Below are 17732 nucleotides of genomic sequence, written 5' to 3'. Positions count from 1 at the left end.
GGGGGGCGGGGGGCAGGGGGCAGGGGGGCAGGGGGGCGGGGGGGGCAGGGGGGCAGGGGGGCAGGGGGGGGGGGCAGGGGGCAGGGGGGGCACTGCTTTTTTTAAAAAGACCCTGGTCCCGAAGGTGAAGGTTTCACATTACTGACTCCTCAGTCTGAATTGGGGAGAGAGTCACAGGGGGAGAGAGAGTCAGGGAGAGAGACTCAGGGGGAGAGAGAGTCAGGGAGAGAGTCACAGGGGGAGAGAGAGTCAGGGAGAGAGACTCAGGGGAGAGAGAGTCAGGGAGAGAGAGTCAGGGGGAGAGAGTCAGGGGGAGAGACACAGGGAGTGAGAGACACGGGGAGAGTCAGGGGAGGAGAGTCAGGGGGAGAGACACAGGGAGTGAGAGACACGGGGAGAGTCAGGGGAGAGAGAGTCAGGGGGAGAGACACGGGGAGAGTCAGGGGGAGAGAGTCAGGGGGAGAGAGAGTCAGGGAGAGAGACTCAGGGGGAGAGAGAGTCAGGGAGAGAGAGTCAGGGGGAGAGAGTCAGGGGGAGAGACACAGGGAGTGAGAGACACGGGGAGAGTCAGGGGAGAGAGAGTCAGGGGGAGAGACACAGGGAGTGAGAGACACGGGGAGAGTCAGGGGAGAGAGAGTCAGGGGGAGAGACACAGGGAGTGAGAGACACGGGGAGAGTCAGGGGGAGAGAGTCAGGGGGAGAGAGAGAGTCAGGGAGAGAGACCGTCAGGGGGAGAGAGAGTCAGGGAGAGAGAGTCAGGGGAGAGAGTCAGGGGGAGAGACACAGGGAGTGAGAGACACGGGGAGAGTCAGGGGAGAGAGAGTCAGGGGGAGACACAGGGAGGAGAGACACGGGGAGAGGGGGAGAGAGTCAGGGGGAGAGAGACACAGGGAGTGAGACTCAGGGGGAGGGAGTCAGGGAGAGAGAGTCGGGGAGAGACACAGGGGGAGAGACACAGGGAGTGAGAGACACGGGGAGTGAGAGACACGGGGAGTGAGAGACATGGGGAGTGAGAGACACGGGGAGTGAGAGACACGGGGAGTGAGAGTCAGGGGGAGAGAGACACGGGGAGTGAGAGACACGGGGAGACTCAGGGGGAGAGACACAGGGGGAGAGGCTGCAGAGCCGCTGCTGCCACAAGTGAAGTGCTGCTCTCACTCCGGATCTGCAACAGTTTGGCTCAATTTCCCCGCCTGTCAATCACCGCCCACTCCCCGCTCCCCATTGGTCAGCTGCCCTGCGACTGACAGCCCACCGAGGCCCCCGATTGGTCGCCGCTCTCGCTGCCGCCCGCCCCGCCCGGGTGGGGCCGAATACGAACCCGCCTATTGGAACGCGGCCCTGACGGTTGCTAAGAGACGCCCATTGTCCGCGCTCCGCCCCTCCCCCCCCCCCAGTGTTTACATCTGCACCGTGTGCTCAGAGCAGCTCACACTGCAACAACAACAACAACAACTTGCACTGATGTACACACAGTGGGGTACTGCCAACTGTGCCAACTGCACATAAACATGGCAGGGGCTTCATGCCAAGCTGGGGAGAGGGGGGAAGCGACCCGCACAACAACAACAACAACTCGCATTTACGTTTACAACGGGCAGTGTCTCGCAACACCTCAAAGTGGCAGAGCACGATGCCAACGACAACAGCTTGCATTTACGCAGCGCCCTTCACGCCGGACGGTGTCTCCGAGCACTTAGCCGGTTAGAAAGGGGAAGAGACCTTGGAACGATTAATACCGAGCCAGGGGGGGGGAAGGGAGGAGACTGGAGGCACACTCGAAGAGCTGTTGAAGGTCTGAAGAATGAGAAAAAAAAACGAAATTACATTTGTATAGCGCCTTTCGGACCCGAGCGGGGGATCGGTGACGGGGATGGTGGAGGGCAGGGGGGGAAGCAGGGAGATCGAAAGCACGGTCGAAGAGGAGGGTCTTGAGGTGGGTCTTGAAGGTGGCGAGGGAGGGGGTGAGGTGGAGGGTATGCAGGATGGAGTTCTAGGGGGTGGGGGCAGAGTGGCAGAAGGCCCAACCGCCAATAGTGGGGTGAGTGAGGCGGGGGACGTGAAGCCGGCCGGAATCTGCTGAGTGGAGGGAGCGAGAAGGATGGTAGGGGATTAAGAGGTCGGAGAGGTAGGGGGCAGCAAGACCATGAAGAGCTTTGAAGGACCAGGATCTTGCACTGTATCCTCTGTGTGATGGGAAATCTGTGGAGATGGGCAAGGATTGTGGATGATAGGGTTGCGGAGCCTAGTGCGGGAGAGGACGCTGGCTGCAGAGTTCTGGATGATCTGCAGCCTGTGGAGGGAGGAGTTGGGGAGGCCGACAAGCAATAAGTTTGCAAGGTCGAGCATTGATGTAATGAAGACGTGTATGAGGGTTTCGCCGGCCTGCAGTGTGAGACAGTGTCGGAGCCAGGCAACGTTACGGAGGTGGGAGAAGGCAGATTGGGTCATGGCGCAGATGTGGGGTAGAAAGGATAGTTGAGGGGTCAAACACGACCCCAAGGTTCCGGACCATCCTGTCACCATGGATGGTGAAGCTGTCAATGCCTGAGGTGTGGAAGCGCTTATGTGAGCCGATCAGGAGAGCCTCGGTCTTGTTGACGTTCAACTGAAGAAAGTTAGCTCTCATCCAGGACTTGATGTCTGTCAGGACAGCAGTGGTCCTGGAGTCAAGAGTGGAGGCAGAGAGGTAGAGTTGGGTGTCATCTGCGTACATGTGGAAATTGACCCCATGTCTGCGGATGATGTTACCAAAAGGGAGCATATAGATATTGAAGAGGAGGGAACCAAGGACAGAGCCCAATAAAAGACGCATCGAGGCAACAAAATTATTTGGAACACACACACACAAAAAAAATCCCTACCCATAATAATAATAATAATCCTTCCATTTGGTACTCTATAGCGCCTTTCACATCCGAAGGATGTCTCAGGATGTCAGGTCAGTACAGAATCCGCTTTGGCAGTTATACCTCCTCATTCAAATAGCTTGTAAACATTCACTGCCTCGGCTCAAACACAAACAATTATTACTAGGCAAGGTATTGGAAGGTGCTTGATGTCATGGAACTATTAAGTTATCTGAGAAGCTACTTCTTTCAAGAGTACTATTTAAATGCAGTTGTTATTCTCCAGCTTGAGACTGTGCCTTCAGTTTCTGCTATTTACTTCCAAATGGAAAAGTGTGTTTTGTGCTGGATAAAGTTTTATTTGGGTCAAAATACAAAGAAAAGTATAGTGCATTGGTGTGGGTGCCAACACAATCTCCCAAACCAAAATAAATTGTCATGGAAAATGTGACGCAAATCTCAATAAAACCTCCCTGTTTGACAACAAATTTATCTCAATATTATAATCCCTTCCCTCTTCCTACTGTGTGACATGAACCCAAGGGGAAAACTCAGCTGAAGTAACAGATTGCAAACTGTGTCGCAAAGCACAACAGCAGGATTGGAAAATACAAATTCAATAGGAAACACTGGGAATGTTAACAGACAACAGGTAATTTTTAGGATTATATAAATGAAAGAACTTCTTTATAACGCTTTGTTATGAAACATCAAAACATAATTCACAAGTAATTACTGGTTTTGTAGGCAAATGCTGCTGCCATTACATCAGTATGGTATAACTAACCATAATAATAATAAGGTGAATAACCAATTAATCTGGAGAATTGTTGGCCAGCACTCTTCTTTTTAAATCCTATCATGGTCTTTAACATCCACCTGAAATAGCAGAACAAGACCATGATTTAATATCACATCGAAGCATGGCAATGAATTACTCGCCCAATATTGCTCTGGATTGTCAGCTAACCTGGACTATTAGCTCAAATCCTGACACAAGTGGAAACTTATCTCATTGGGATACTGCTGGAGTCTAACCAGCTAAAACACAAAGCTTGCTATTAAGAGCACTGCTTGGCCAAGATTGCCACTGCTTGTCCTAGCACAGCGAGGACTATCCTACCCGTGAGGGCTTTGGTTTGTAGGGATAACAGAGGAGCTGAGTGGCAAGAGTCCCTGTGCCCGGTGTTTGATCTGCCCTTCTAAGTCCTCTTGATTATAATAGCCAGGCTGGCGGTGCTGTCATCAGCAGTGTCCTGGAATACCGTGTGCCCAACTGCCTCAGGAACTGTACTACCCAAGACCACTACCGAGGACTGGCTCGATTCTGACATTCCGTTGCCAAACATATCTACCCTGCGTGGAGGGCACTATATAAGTACAAGTTGTTGTTGTTGCATGGCAGGAACCAGAAACTCCTTGCGAGCTTCCTGGTGGGCAGCACAGCTCAGCATGAAATGTGTGAAAGCATTGGCACCATGTTCCGACAACAGCGTGTACACACATCCAGTAATAGTTCTATCAGTTGGTGGTGCAGAGCATGAGAGCAGCTACTTGCCTGTCTGCAAATCAATCAAGTTGGATTCCAGCCCCTAGGTGTAAGAATGCATGTTTACAAACGCAGACTCCAGTTAACACCTTCCAGGAACCATCGTCCGAAGCCTCAGAGTTTCCTCATCATCTATCTGATGGACATCTGCCTTTAGCGTGTGGGAGCGCCTTTGCAGGACAGCTTGTGACGTGCCAGCCACCTTAAGGTCCAAGTCCAATGCCGTGTATCAGGCTTACTTGGAACCAGCTGCTTATCCAGGTCCTTGTGTGAAAGAGTTTAGCAAATAGATGTGCCCACTGTAAAGCCGACTCCAGCTCCAGGGTACTCAGTGAAAGGTCAGTGTAGGCTGGAGCCTTTCCTCCTTGCAGCCACTTTCCATGTTTGCCACAAATCCATTTCAATGCTTGATCCTGGGTCGGAGGAAGCCTCTCTGCTGCATCCCCAGGAGCTCAGATCCAGAAAGAAGAACTATTTGTACAAAAGTCTTATTGTCCAGAAGCTTAACCTGCATTAGGGCTTTGCTGTCCTTGAAGAGAGACAAACATGACCATACTGCCCTTTGGCCCCTCTTTGTGCGGTCCTTTAGGACAGTGTCCAAGGATAGGTTGGTGTCCACTGCAAGCCCCAGTTACTGATAAGAATTCAACAATTGGGACTGATGCCCCTTATAATAATAATAATAATTCTTGCATTTGATATAGTGCCTTATCAAGTCTTCGAGACGTCTCAAATAGCTTTCCAGAATATACTGTAAAGTGAAATAACTGTACATTTTGTGGGCAAAAAGCGGTAGTCAATTGCGCACAGCAGTGTCCCACAAACAATCATGGATTGAGCGACCAATTTTTATTACTTTTTTTTAAAGAATTATTACCCTCGGAAAAGTGATCTGCCAATCGACTAACGACCGGGTTCCTACTTACCACGAGGTAAACAGAGGAGTGCGGAGTAAGGAAACTTGCCCATCGTTTCTTCTTGCTGGGAATCGAACCCAGGTCTCTCGCTTGCGAGGCGAGTGTTCTAACCACTGAGCTACAGGACTCAACTTGTATCTTCCAGAATGATTACCAAATGAGCCGAACTATTATTGAAATAAATCTGCTTTATCATACCTATATTGAAAAAGTATAGAGAATAAAAGTAGTGGAAGATAAACTCTGCACAAGATGTATAATGAAGGGCTAGACAAGACTCGAATGTTTGGTAACAGATGGTTGGAAGTCTGTTCAAGGCTATCAAGATTAATACATGTTTTGAATTACTGTAGCTTTGATCTAATGTTTTTTGACACCAAAACAACCCATTAATTGTGCCACATAAAGGTTACCAGAAAATAAGTTACAAGGGGAAATTCCATGGAGAATTTAAAAAATCGCAAACCTTGACTACACAGCTAACAGCAGTTTATCAATAGTAATTTTACCCTGAGATTACTGCTTGTACCAACACTTTGTAGTTCTTACTTATACATAATGTGTGTTTTATTTCTTCTGTCATCTCCTAATGTATTTTAATAGTTTAGAACTCATTCCTTTCATGGAGTTTTTTGTGACAGAAGCATCAGAATGTGTAATACTGTGCTAAACGGACAAGCACGGGGCTCGACTTGATAAACAGCGGCATCATATGTCTGGTACTATAATTTTTTCAGTAGACGTTTGGAGAACAGAATAACATATAGAGTAAGAGATGTCTGGCAGTCAGTTACGAAGCAATAATTCAAATCGAGCAGTTTAAGGACCATAAACCACAAGAGTGAAGCTTAAGCAATTTATGAATGTCAACAAAACCCCCAGAGCTTGAACTATTGACTTAAACATACTGACAGACATTTATTATTGTTTCTAACCTCTAATTATTGATTTTTTTTACCCCAAATTTTCTCCTCTTTTCTCTCCTAGTTCTCTCCTGATAGTACAGACTTCTGCTAGGTTACCTAGGCCCCAGCAGTCCCCCGCTCAACTCAGCATTTTTCAAAACATTCCCCACCCCGCCACATCCTCTCCCCTCGGACCTCCAAAACATTTCCTGCCTCTGCCACAACCTCTCCTCTCTGTCGGCTGAGACCCTCATCCGAGCATTTACCACTTCTAAGCTTGACTACGCCAACCCTCTGCTTACCAAGCTTCCCAGCGCTTCACTACACGAGCTGCAGTCACTCCAAAATTTGCAACCTGTGTTCTTTCCTTCACCAGGCTCCAGACATCTTTCCCTGACCCACCCCCTTGCCTCCCACTACCAACGAGGATGCCAATCCAGCACTGTGTACGCGCTTTGGAACAACATCCCAACATGAAACACACTATATAAATGTGAATTGTATTGTATTCACGTGTCACCTTAGACAGTAGGAAAAACTGTCAGTGGGAATACTCCCTGACATTGTAAAAAGTGCCAGCGGGGTGTCCCCACGTACATGACGTTAATCCACTTTAAATGCAACTCCAAACTGAGTTCCCACGGTTGGCGTCACACACATGGAGTTTTCAATTTAGGTTTGGTGTCAAAGTGTCGTTTCCCCCTGCTGTTTTTCTGACAAGTGCATTTTCAACCCCATTGTAGCTCAATTGGTTATTTGACAATTTCCGCACAAATGCACTTTCCAACAGAGATTACTGGAGGCTGATCAAGAGTTGGAACTATGCTGATTATTCCCTCCCAAATCCTGAGTAGTAAGGCCAATTGCAGTCTATGCTAATTCAACATAGATGTAGAATTAAGCCGCAATCTTCTGATCTGATATGCCTCAGTTCAACACTGAGTGGGGTTCTTAGTCACTACTCTATCAGGGGACCCCAAAGCAGCTTTTTGTTTATTTTACTTTAAATATTGTACTTTAAGTATTGTAATGCTTCTTAAACACGATATTCATAAACCCAAAACAATCTTAAAGCTACTTGCATTTGTACTTGTAACTATACAGCCGGTCAATCAAAATAAGAATACATCCGTGTAGCTATTTAACAGGCAAAAATTCATACCTGAGTGCTTAGAAAGAGAATAGCCATGTCACAAGTCTAAGTTAGATAGAGTATGTTTACCTATTCTCTGTGCTGTGCACCATGTAAAGCTCCTAGCGTCTCCAATAGCAAACCAACAGCATAATCTTGTTTTAATTCTAGTTGCTACTGCAAGTTCAGAAGTCTATTGGGGATGCGAAAGTGGAAGTGCAATTAGAAGTTACTAAGAACTAGATCTCACAACATATTATCACTTTGGTTGTTCTGTTATGACGTAATCTAATTCTGAGAATCTGTGAAACACAAAACACCCTTCAGTGCATTCTTCATAAATGATGTAATTGTTTCACCAACTCTTTTTAACCTTGGAAGTCTCCGATATGATGGACCTTGGCCCTTCATCTATGTTTCTCAATTTAAAATAAAATCTATTTCACTCAGGCAGTACATTTTTGCTGAAGTCAACTATATCACTGATACTCTTAGATTGTTCAAACCACAACTCATTCCATCGCCAGGTCATCCAAGATTTAAACTTCTATCCTCCAACAAATGTCTGCTTCAGTCCAGTTCACTGTTTATATTTATTTCATAAGTAACTGCATCATCATGAAGGAATACACAATAATAAATGAGAACCTTATGTGAAAACTGCAGCAGTGTAAAAATTGTTGTGTCTAGCTGGGACAAGCTATAAAACTAGCTGGGGATAACTAACTAAGACCTTCTTCCAATTGCCATGGGGTGAAAATCCGGGGCAGAGTATAGGAACTCCAAGCAAACGAAAAGTCTACTTGTGAGCAGATTCAGGAAAACATCTGGCCCGAAACCAGAAATATGAAAGACAAACAGGCTGGAAACCTTCTAGTCATTAACTTCAAAATGTAATTTGACCTTGGTATCAGAATGTGAAACAAATGGATCAGTGCTTATTGATTGAATAGATCCCATAAGCTGCCATCTCCGAGCCGACCTTCGTTAGTGTAGTCTTACTGTATTTCAACAACAACAGCAAAATTACATTTATATAGATAGCCCCTTTTACTTCGGGAGGACGTCCTTCTTTTTCAGTGGGTAAATATTACTATCCTCATTACCAAGGTTCACTATTCCAAGATATTTGTGCCCCACCAATCTGATTGCTCATGGTTGGGTACAAATTTCATTCGTCTCGCAACACCTTTGGCGAATGGGCGACTTTTATAATGGGAAATCCAATTAAAGGTCAGCATCGCCAAAGGCATGCAACCCTAAACAGAAATTTTACCCAAAGATGGTGTGTGACACCTTTTTACTTGTACATCCTTGGATTCATGTGATAAGCCATCAAGGAAGTTTGCATATAGGGAATAAGGAAGAATTAAAACAACAACAAGTTCATTTATATAGTGTTCTTCATGCGGGGTAGTGTCTTGGAGCGCTTACGAGGATGTGTATCACAAGACACAAGGATACGCAAAACACAATTAATACAGTAATATCATCGATATATGTAAAACCACTACCATCCTCAGTTTAACTCTCCCTCTGAATTATATGAGGCGGAATCTTCCCACGTTATTTTTGGAGATGAAAAGCTTGTCTTTTTCTTCTGTGTATTTACCTCCAAGTTTCTCTGTTCACTCAAAATCGAGGACCTAGGCAGGAAAGTTCTTAAGCATTTGGAAACTAGAAACTTAAACGTGCGCTTTCAGGCAGTAACACAATTCTTAATTATTTTGTAATATGAAAGAAAAAGATAAGATTGTTGGGATGAATTGAGAATCCTTTCATGCTGTGAATGAACATATACAGACCTTTTAGATAAAGGAGGAGTGAGCTTCATCTCAGTCAGATATTTTTATCTGGTAGCAGAGAAGAGTGAAAGGCTGATTCAAGATACATGTATTTTCAAAAGCTGATCCACAACAAATTCATACATGAAATAAACTTAAAAGGAGCATCCTTTTCTTCCACCACAAATGAAGCTGGTTCTTTTTAAGAAGATAAAGGCTTCCAACTTAAGACTGAATTTAAGAATTTTCCAGAACCCTAAATAATCTTAAACACAAAACAGTCTTACAGGCTACGGGCTAAATGGAATATAGCTTCACCACTGTTACCGCTCGAAGTCGCCATCCTGTGTGAAGGGCTATATATATATATATATATATATGCAAGTTGTTGTTGTTAAACAAATGGAACATCCTCCCGATATGTAAGGCGCTTTAAAAATGTAATTTTGTTGTTGTTGTTAAAGCTACACTAGGACCAGAGAGCATTAAGACCCTCATTGCAAAGCCAGTGATGGTATAGTACTGTCTCCAGTGTAATAATAATAATAATTCTTGCATTTGATATAGCGCCTTATCACATCTTCAAAATGTCTCAAAGCGCTTCACAGATTATACAGTAAAGTGAATTAACTGTATATTTTGTGGGTAAAACACAGCAGCCAATTGCATACAGCAGTGTCCCATAAACAGTCATGGATTGAGTGACCAATTTATTATCATTATTTTTTTTGAATGAATTATTACCCCCAGACAAGCGATCCGCCAATCGACTAACATTCGGGTTCCTACTTACTGCCATGTCAACAGAGGCACTTGGAGTAAGGAAACGTGCTCAACGTTTCACCCTACTGGCAATCAAACCCAGTCTCTTGCTTATGAGGAAAAAGGCTGAAGTGCTGTAGTTCCATTGAATTACAGCACTCCAGCTATAAAGTGTATTCACTTTATCCTGAAAGCCACAGTGCATGGTTTACATTTCCAGTTAAAGAGCAGCAACAAATGACAAAACAAAAGCAATAACTTTTGATTTATAGGGTGCTTAAATAGTTCCGTGTGGTTACTCATCTACAGTACCTCGATAGTATTAAAATGGCTATAATTAACATTTCAGTAACTTTTACGTCCGAGTCTAGGGAAGCAAAGCAATTAAAGCTATTGTACCAGCATAAAATGTGCTAAAATCTTCATATGTAGTTAAATTGTTGCACAGATGTTGAACTAAGGAAATGTAATTTATTCCTATAATGTAGGTTTTACCTCACATTAATACCCAGGCTTTCAACCAGGTCCAATCTGCTAGCACTGTCTCTAATGATCCTGTAGTAATCCTGTAGCTTAGTGGTTAGAGCACTCGCCTCGCAAGCGAGATGACCTCGGTTCGATTCCCAGGGAGGGCGAAATGTTTCCTTACTCCACCGCCTCTGTTTACTTAGCAGTAAGTAGGAACCTGGTTGTTAGTCGATTGGCGGATCACTTCGCTGGGGTTAAAAATCCCTCAAAAAAATTTTTTTAATAATAATTTGGTCACTCAATCCACACAGTTTGTGTGACACTGCTGTGTGCAATTGTTTGCTGTGGTTCGCCCACAAAATATGTAGTCGATTTACTTTACAGTATATTCTGTGAAGGGCTTTGAGACGTCTCAAAGACGTGATAAGGCACTATATCAAATGCAAGGTTTATTATTATTATTATAGGAGTCAAACTAATGACTAATAAGTTTAAATTCCAGCCATTAAGTGGAAGCAAGTAATAGTTAATTGACATCTTCAATTAGCTAGTGGTAATTGAGGTTCGCACAGTCTTTAAACACATTTAATACCCGAGCTGTGAGCTTTTTATGGAAGACTCTTTATCAATATAATGGACACCATGAGATGAATTTGACAACACGTTTGATATTTATCAAACCAAACGGACTTGTGGATGGGAGACGGTCAATAATAAAATCTGTGATGCTTGTTTTTGTTCTGTAAAAAGCCAATGTCCTGCTAACTTGCAATTGAAAGTCATTGTTTGCCCAACAGCTAATGTCGCGAGTTCAGCTTTACTCAGCTTTACTTGCCAAATCAATAAACAGATGGTAATAATTGATAGAATCATAGTGCATCCAGTGAAGACCAGGCACTTTGTTTCAATGAGGGTCTGGGGAAGGGACAAAGAAAAGGTGCCAGTGACAGCAATCAGTTCATGATCACCTTCTTGGAGCTGAATACAGAAAGGAATTAAGTGCAGATTTACAGCTCCATTATCTTCGGCAAAGATCATATGCAGTACAACTCCAAAGCGAAAGGGGAGCGAAATAAGAATCAGAGAATCATAGGTATTACAGCATAATGAGCGTCCATTCTGCTGATCAAATCTAAGACGGCGCTATTGCCTCCATTGGAACTCCAGTAATCATAATCGTCTGACGTACTATCAAGGCTGACAGATAATAACAGCCATGTGGGTGAAGTACCAGAGAACATTTGGTGCCAGTGAACCTGTATCCCAGGAGAAGGAAAAAGGAGTCTGCAGAGGGGAAGGGAGAAATTGATGAAGGAAACCATGCAGAAAAAAAATGCACAAAACTCCAGATTTAAAATTAACCCCTAGACCCCAATCAAATGCATTTTTTTACCTATTGGACATGACTCTATAACATCTCCCTTTTCACTGCATAATCAAATGAATGAGTAAACGAGAGGAAGAATCTTGAGTGAATAAGTAAATACAATATATTACAATAACTCACTAATAGCCCAGAAATAAACCCCGACATTGCTTCACTGCTAAGTAAAAAAAAATGAGATTCCCACTGATGGCAGTCATTTTATGGAAGATCCTTCTAACAAAATTACAATACAGTATAGTCAATGGTGAGGAACCTAGAACAGCAGCGTGTGGGACCCCCACCCACTCCAGGCTGCCATTAAGACCCCACTTCTGGATATTACAGAACCCCCATCTCTGTGGAGTCCTGTAGCTCAGTGGTTAGACTACTCGCCTCACCAGCGAGAGAACCTGGGTTCGATTCCCAGGCGGGTCAGAGCGAAACATTGGGCAAGTTTCCCAGGCAGGTCAGAGCAAAACATTGGGCAAGTTTCATTACTCCACACACATGCCTCTGTTTGCCAAGCAGTAAGTAGAAATTGGTTGTTAGTTGATTGGCAGATCGCTTTTCCAGTGGTTATAACTCCTTCAAAAAAATAATAATTTGGTCACTCAATCCACAACTGTTTGTGGGACACTGCTTTGTGCAATTGGCTGCCGCGTTTCACCCATAAAATAAAGTCAATTCACTTTACAGTAAATTCTGTGAAGCGCTTTGAGATGTCTGGAAGATGTGATATGGTGCTGTATCAGATCCAAGGATTATTATTATTATTACAGCACTTAAAAATATATCAGTATAAATTACTAATTGCAAATGCTTCGAGTGGGTGAAATATAATACTCAAAGATATGAACTGCTGAATATGTACTTTCAACTTTGATGTGTCCTGTATGTTTGCCTTTCCATCCCATTTTCAATGAGAAACTCTGATGATGTTACAAATTGAATTTCAATCACGCTGCCAAATAAGCATCAGCCTAGCAACCAGTTCAGATGAAAAGAGAGCAAAGTGTCAGAGTCCGAGAAAGAACTTGTATTTTTATGGTGCCTTCTCACATTGAAATGTATCGTTTCACAATGTTTTTCACAAATAATTAATGTCAAGTGTGAAGACTATTTCTGGAAGCAAACAATGCTATTGTTTGTGCTAGGATGTCCCGCTAACAAGCAGAAGGTAAATGACCAATTTATCTGGTAAATTGTTGGCAAGGACATTGGGAGAAACTCCTTTCTTTTTCTGAATGAACAGTATCTTGAAATCTTATCTAACCAGCCAAACAGGCACGAGGTTAGACATCTCAATCCAAAGGACAGCAAAGAGGAGTAAATATCTATTTGTAAGACAATACTTGTATCTCAATAATAATAATTCATTCGATATGGTTTCTTATCACCTCAGGAGAACATTTCAAAGCACGTCACATATACATACTGTATATGTGCATCTTGCTGTATATGTGTATCTTGCTGTGTACTGTGTATGTGTTATTTTGTGTATCTTGCAAACGAATATGGCAACCAAACTGCACACAAGCAATGTCCCACAAACAGCCGTGAAGTGAACAATTGTGATCAGGACTGTTGTTTTCGAATAGCACCACGGGATCTTTAACGTCCACTTTTCATCTATTTTGATTTCCCCCATTGCTTCCTCAATTTGTTGGGCGATCCAGCATTCAGGCCTTTTAAATGCCTCTGCAGGGTTGCTCTACAGATGTGCCGAGCTGGTAAAGCTTAGTACTGAGAGCTCCCCTGGTGGCTGAGAAGAAATGGGTGAAGGCATTGTCGTAACAATCCAAAAAGGTTGGTTCAGGTTTCAAAGCTCTTCTGTGCTAAGTTAGCATGTCCTGGCCGGGAAGATGAAAATCAGTTAATGGTTCTTATCCTGATTACTATCTGGTGACCCCTGCTGGATGGTGGATGTGGGTATCAGTTAAGGACAGCACGGAGCTTTGGTTTGATACCTCTTGAAACTCAATGTCAGGACTCACACAAGAAGAAACGGCATTTGGGCAAGTTACGGGACTGGTGCTGGTGCCCTTGAAATCATACTCCAGCAAGGGTCAATGCCTTCAGGACAGAAGGTAGGGAAAATTTTTTGGAAAAAAAAGCTCAATGCTCAGCTGCTACTGAAACAATAGTTGATTCCAGCTTTGAACTGTCCAAATTGAAATTGTAAGTGACTCGGGTGTGAATTTCCACAGACCCATTTGCTGATGCTTTTTTGGCACACGACACCTGGATGCAAGTAATTTCCACAATGTCGTCTTCCCATTTCCCATTTCCCCCAAAAATATAGGTCAATGCACCAGTTCAGACCCAAATATAGATTGTGCTATGTATGTGGAGGGGGGAGAGGGGGCTTGAGATTACAAATTCCTGCACAGTTTCTGTTTAGTTTCCTAGTTTTTGTATATTTACAATGTATTTATAAGTTTAGAATGTATATTTCTGCCTTGTGCTTCAATCAGATCCCAAGCTATTGGAAAATATTCGAATGAACTCCTTCAACTCCTCATTCCTTGACTCTCTCTGGTATCACACAATCCCCCTTGCAAGCAACCTGCCACTGCCTTTTTGTACTTGTAATCAGATCAGGGCACTTTTAAAAAGGAATTTTCACTGGAGGGGACTGAATTCAATGGGGCACTTTTTTCCTGCATCCAGAAATGTTAAAAACAAATTTCTGCAGATGACGCAACCTTAGAATGAATAAAATAATATGAAAGCAGGAATCTAATATGTAATACAAGCAGGGTGAAACCTTGGGCAAGTTTCCTTACTCCACACGCCTAATAATAATCCCGCAAGAAAAAAAACAATAATAAATTGGTCACTTCAATCCACGACTGTTTGTGGGACACTGCTGTGCACAATTGGCTGCCGCGTTTCACCCACAAATATAGTCAATTCATTTTACAGTGTCTATGGAGAAAGGAAAGTGAGTAAACGTTTTGGCGAAGGGTCGTGGACCCGAAATGTTGATTCACTTTCCTTTCACCATAGATACTCACTTGACCTGCTGAGTGTTCCCAGCAACTTCTGTTTTTGTTTTCAGATTTCCAGCGTCTGCATTATTTTGCGTTTCACTTTACGGTGTATTCTGTGAAGCGTTTTGAGACGTCTAGAAGACGTGAAAAGCGCTATAGCAAATGCAAGGATTATTATTTATTATAATAATCATATAACATCTTTAATTATCAAATAATATTCTGTAAAACTGACTAAATGGTGACCACTTGGCGAGCACCAATGAAACTGTCATGACATTATTATTATGGAAGGGCAATTACTGGTGGGGCATTTTTAAATTACTGCTGGGGTATTCATGGGGCCGGTGGGAATTTTACCCATTACATTATATGTTAAAACATGCCCTGTTATCAAGGCCCAGAACAGTCTATAATTTCTCATGCAATCGGATTTCCAGTGACTAGTGGGTTCTACAGAGAAAAGGCAGGTGACTGCAATCAAAGAGTTGCCATAGACATAATGGTAATGGCAGAGCAATCCTGACTGTCTGAATAATAATACAATACTTTCATTTGATACAGCGCCTTATCACATCTCGGAGGCATCTCAAAGAGCTTCACAGAATATACTGTAAAGTGAATTGACTGTATATTTTGTGGGCAAAATGACCTTTTCCAGTTCCTATGTAGCCCTTGGTTCAAAGTCTGCTCCTGAATGATATCAGGCACTGTTCGGTTTCTCAGTCATGTTCTAGCAGTGTGATTTTCCTAATAATTTAAAATACTATATAGTTTTTAAACACTGCACTTGTAGCCACCCTCCATTGATAGTCCAGTGGTAAAGCACTGAGCTACACTGATAAATTGCAGGTTCAAATCCCAGACTGTCAAGTTAACTGACCTCAGCTAAGGTAGCAGTTAGGCTGCTGTAATTGGCCTCAGTGTTCGAGGTTCAGCTACTGATGTTTGCCATATGCCCCTGAAATGACCTCATGTGAGAAGGTGATTTTAATTCAGAGGGACAAGATCACAAGTGCACACATTGATGCAAACAAGGCTTCTACATCACAACCTGATACTGTATTAGAGGCGCACCTGAGCAGTCTAGAATAACTTCACCTTCTAATTTTCCCTCTTTACCGTGCAAGTGTGGGGGCTGTTTTCCCAATGATGCAGGAATTCTGTTTCAAGAGGTATAAACACTGATCCATGTTCCAGCACATTATCTTGCAAAGCCATTGACCTACGTGTCGCCAGATTAACGTAAGCAATTTACTAATACTATATCACTGGGGTAGCATACCCAAGTCTCTCCACATTAGCGCATGAAGGTACTGACACATGTCCCAACAGATTGCTACACCAATGCACAGACAATCAGCGTAATGTCAATCAAGTAAAAAGGAAAATGGGTTTCCATTTAATACGCAAAACATTTTAATAAGTTCTATCTTGTCCTTGACAGCAACTTGTTTGTATGATTTTATTTCTAGACTGAAAATAAACTTTAAATGAAGCGTTTTCCCCTCACTGAGAGCTTACTGTTACATATTTGAAGATGTCATTAGCAGCCTTTGCTCACAGAATGACGCCCTGCTATAATCCTACTGGGTGAAATAGACAGGGAAGCTGGAAATGTCAACACAGTTGGGGGGTGTTATCTTTTAAATTAGGAGACTCCTAATGACAGTTTTCTGTGACTACTCTAGTTGGTGTCTTATATGTGGCAAAGATTATCCTTTTTTTTCTGAGTGAATAATAACAATAATAATAATTCTTGCATTTGATAATAGCGCCTTATCACATCAACAACAACAACAACAACAACGCCTTTCACGTCGGGAGGACATCGTTGAGACGTCTCACAGCGCTTCGCAGAATATACTGTCAAGAGAATTGACTGTATGTTTTGTCGGCCGAAACACAGCAGCTAATTTCACACAGCAGTGTCCTGCAAACAGTCATGGATTGAGTGACCAAATTATTATTTTTTTTGGAAGGGATCATTACCCCCAGGAAGCCAATGACTAAAAGACAGGTTCCTACTTACTGCTAGGTAAGCAGTGGCATGTGGAATAAGGAAACCTGCCTAAGGTTTCGCCTTGCCCGGGAATTGAACCCGGGTCCTCTCACTTGCAAGGCGAGTGCTCTAACCACTACGATACAGGACTCCACAAAATAATTGAACGCAACAATTGAATTTAAAACCTGATAACCTCCGAGATTTGCATACAATTTAGACAGCAGCAAGCAGCGCACCCGTAATACAAAGTAGGGACAAAATGCTGCTCAGGATCTCTCCAATGCCTGCTCTCGGCAAATAGAACACATCCCCCTTTGTAACCGTTCGTGCTCTGCAGATGAAATGAGAAAAGTGAGTGATAGGATCTATTATAGTACTGGCAGGCTTTTTAACAGTATTATTATAATTATTATTGTTGTCTGTCATTGTTTGAAAAAAATATACGGTAATTAATGGCAGATTAGTATTTCTGCTGTCTGGTTTGGGTTTTGCGTAATCAGTTGCTACACTATCATGTCCCAGCGACTTGGAATGTCCTCCCGTCATGAAAGGCGCTGTGTAAATGAAATTTATTGTTGTTGTTGTTGTCACTCACCTAATGCATCAGGAGTTTTCTTTGACAATCAGCTTCTTGAGTTGTATTTTGGACAAATCAGGACTGTGGAGTCCTGTAGCTCAGTGGTTAGAGCACTCGCCTCACAAGTGAGAGACCTGGGTTCAATTCCCAGGCCGGGCGGAACGTTGGGCACGTTTCCTTACTGCACACATCTCAGTTTACCGAGCAATAAGTAGGAACCCGTTTGTTAGTTGATTGGCTGATCGCTTTTCCGGGGTAATAATTCCTTAAAAAAAATTGGTCATTTAATCCATGACTGTTTGTGGGACACTGCTGTGTGCAATTGGCTGCCGCGTTCGCCCACAAAATATACAGTCAATTCACTTTACAGGATATTCTGTGAAGCACTTTGAGACGTCTTGAAGACATGATAAGGCGCTATATCA

The 17732-nt window shown here is 43.3% G+C and overlaps 1 protein-coding gene across 7 annotated transcripts in view; it reads right to left on the bottom strand.

Moving 5' to 3' along the window:
* Positions 1-17732, bottom strand: part of LOC103182833 (dual specificity protein phosphatase CDC14C) — a 71122-nt gene that overhangs the window by 49219 nt on the left and 4171 nt on the right. The window lies entirely within an intron of this gene.

The sequence above is a fragment of the Callorhinchus milii genome, unplaced genomic scaffold (genome assembly GCF_018977255.1).
Source record: "Callorhinchus milii isolate IMCB2004 unplaced genomic scaffold, IMCB_Cmil_1.0 Scaffold1, whole genome shotgun sequence".
Classification (NCBI taxonomy): Eukaryota; Metazoa; Chordata; class Chondrichthyes; order Chimaeriformes; family Callorhinchidae; genus Callorhinchus; species Callorhinchus milii.
Note: the sequence above shows the minus strand (reverse complement) of the source record. Positions and strands in the feature narration are given on the sequence as shown.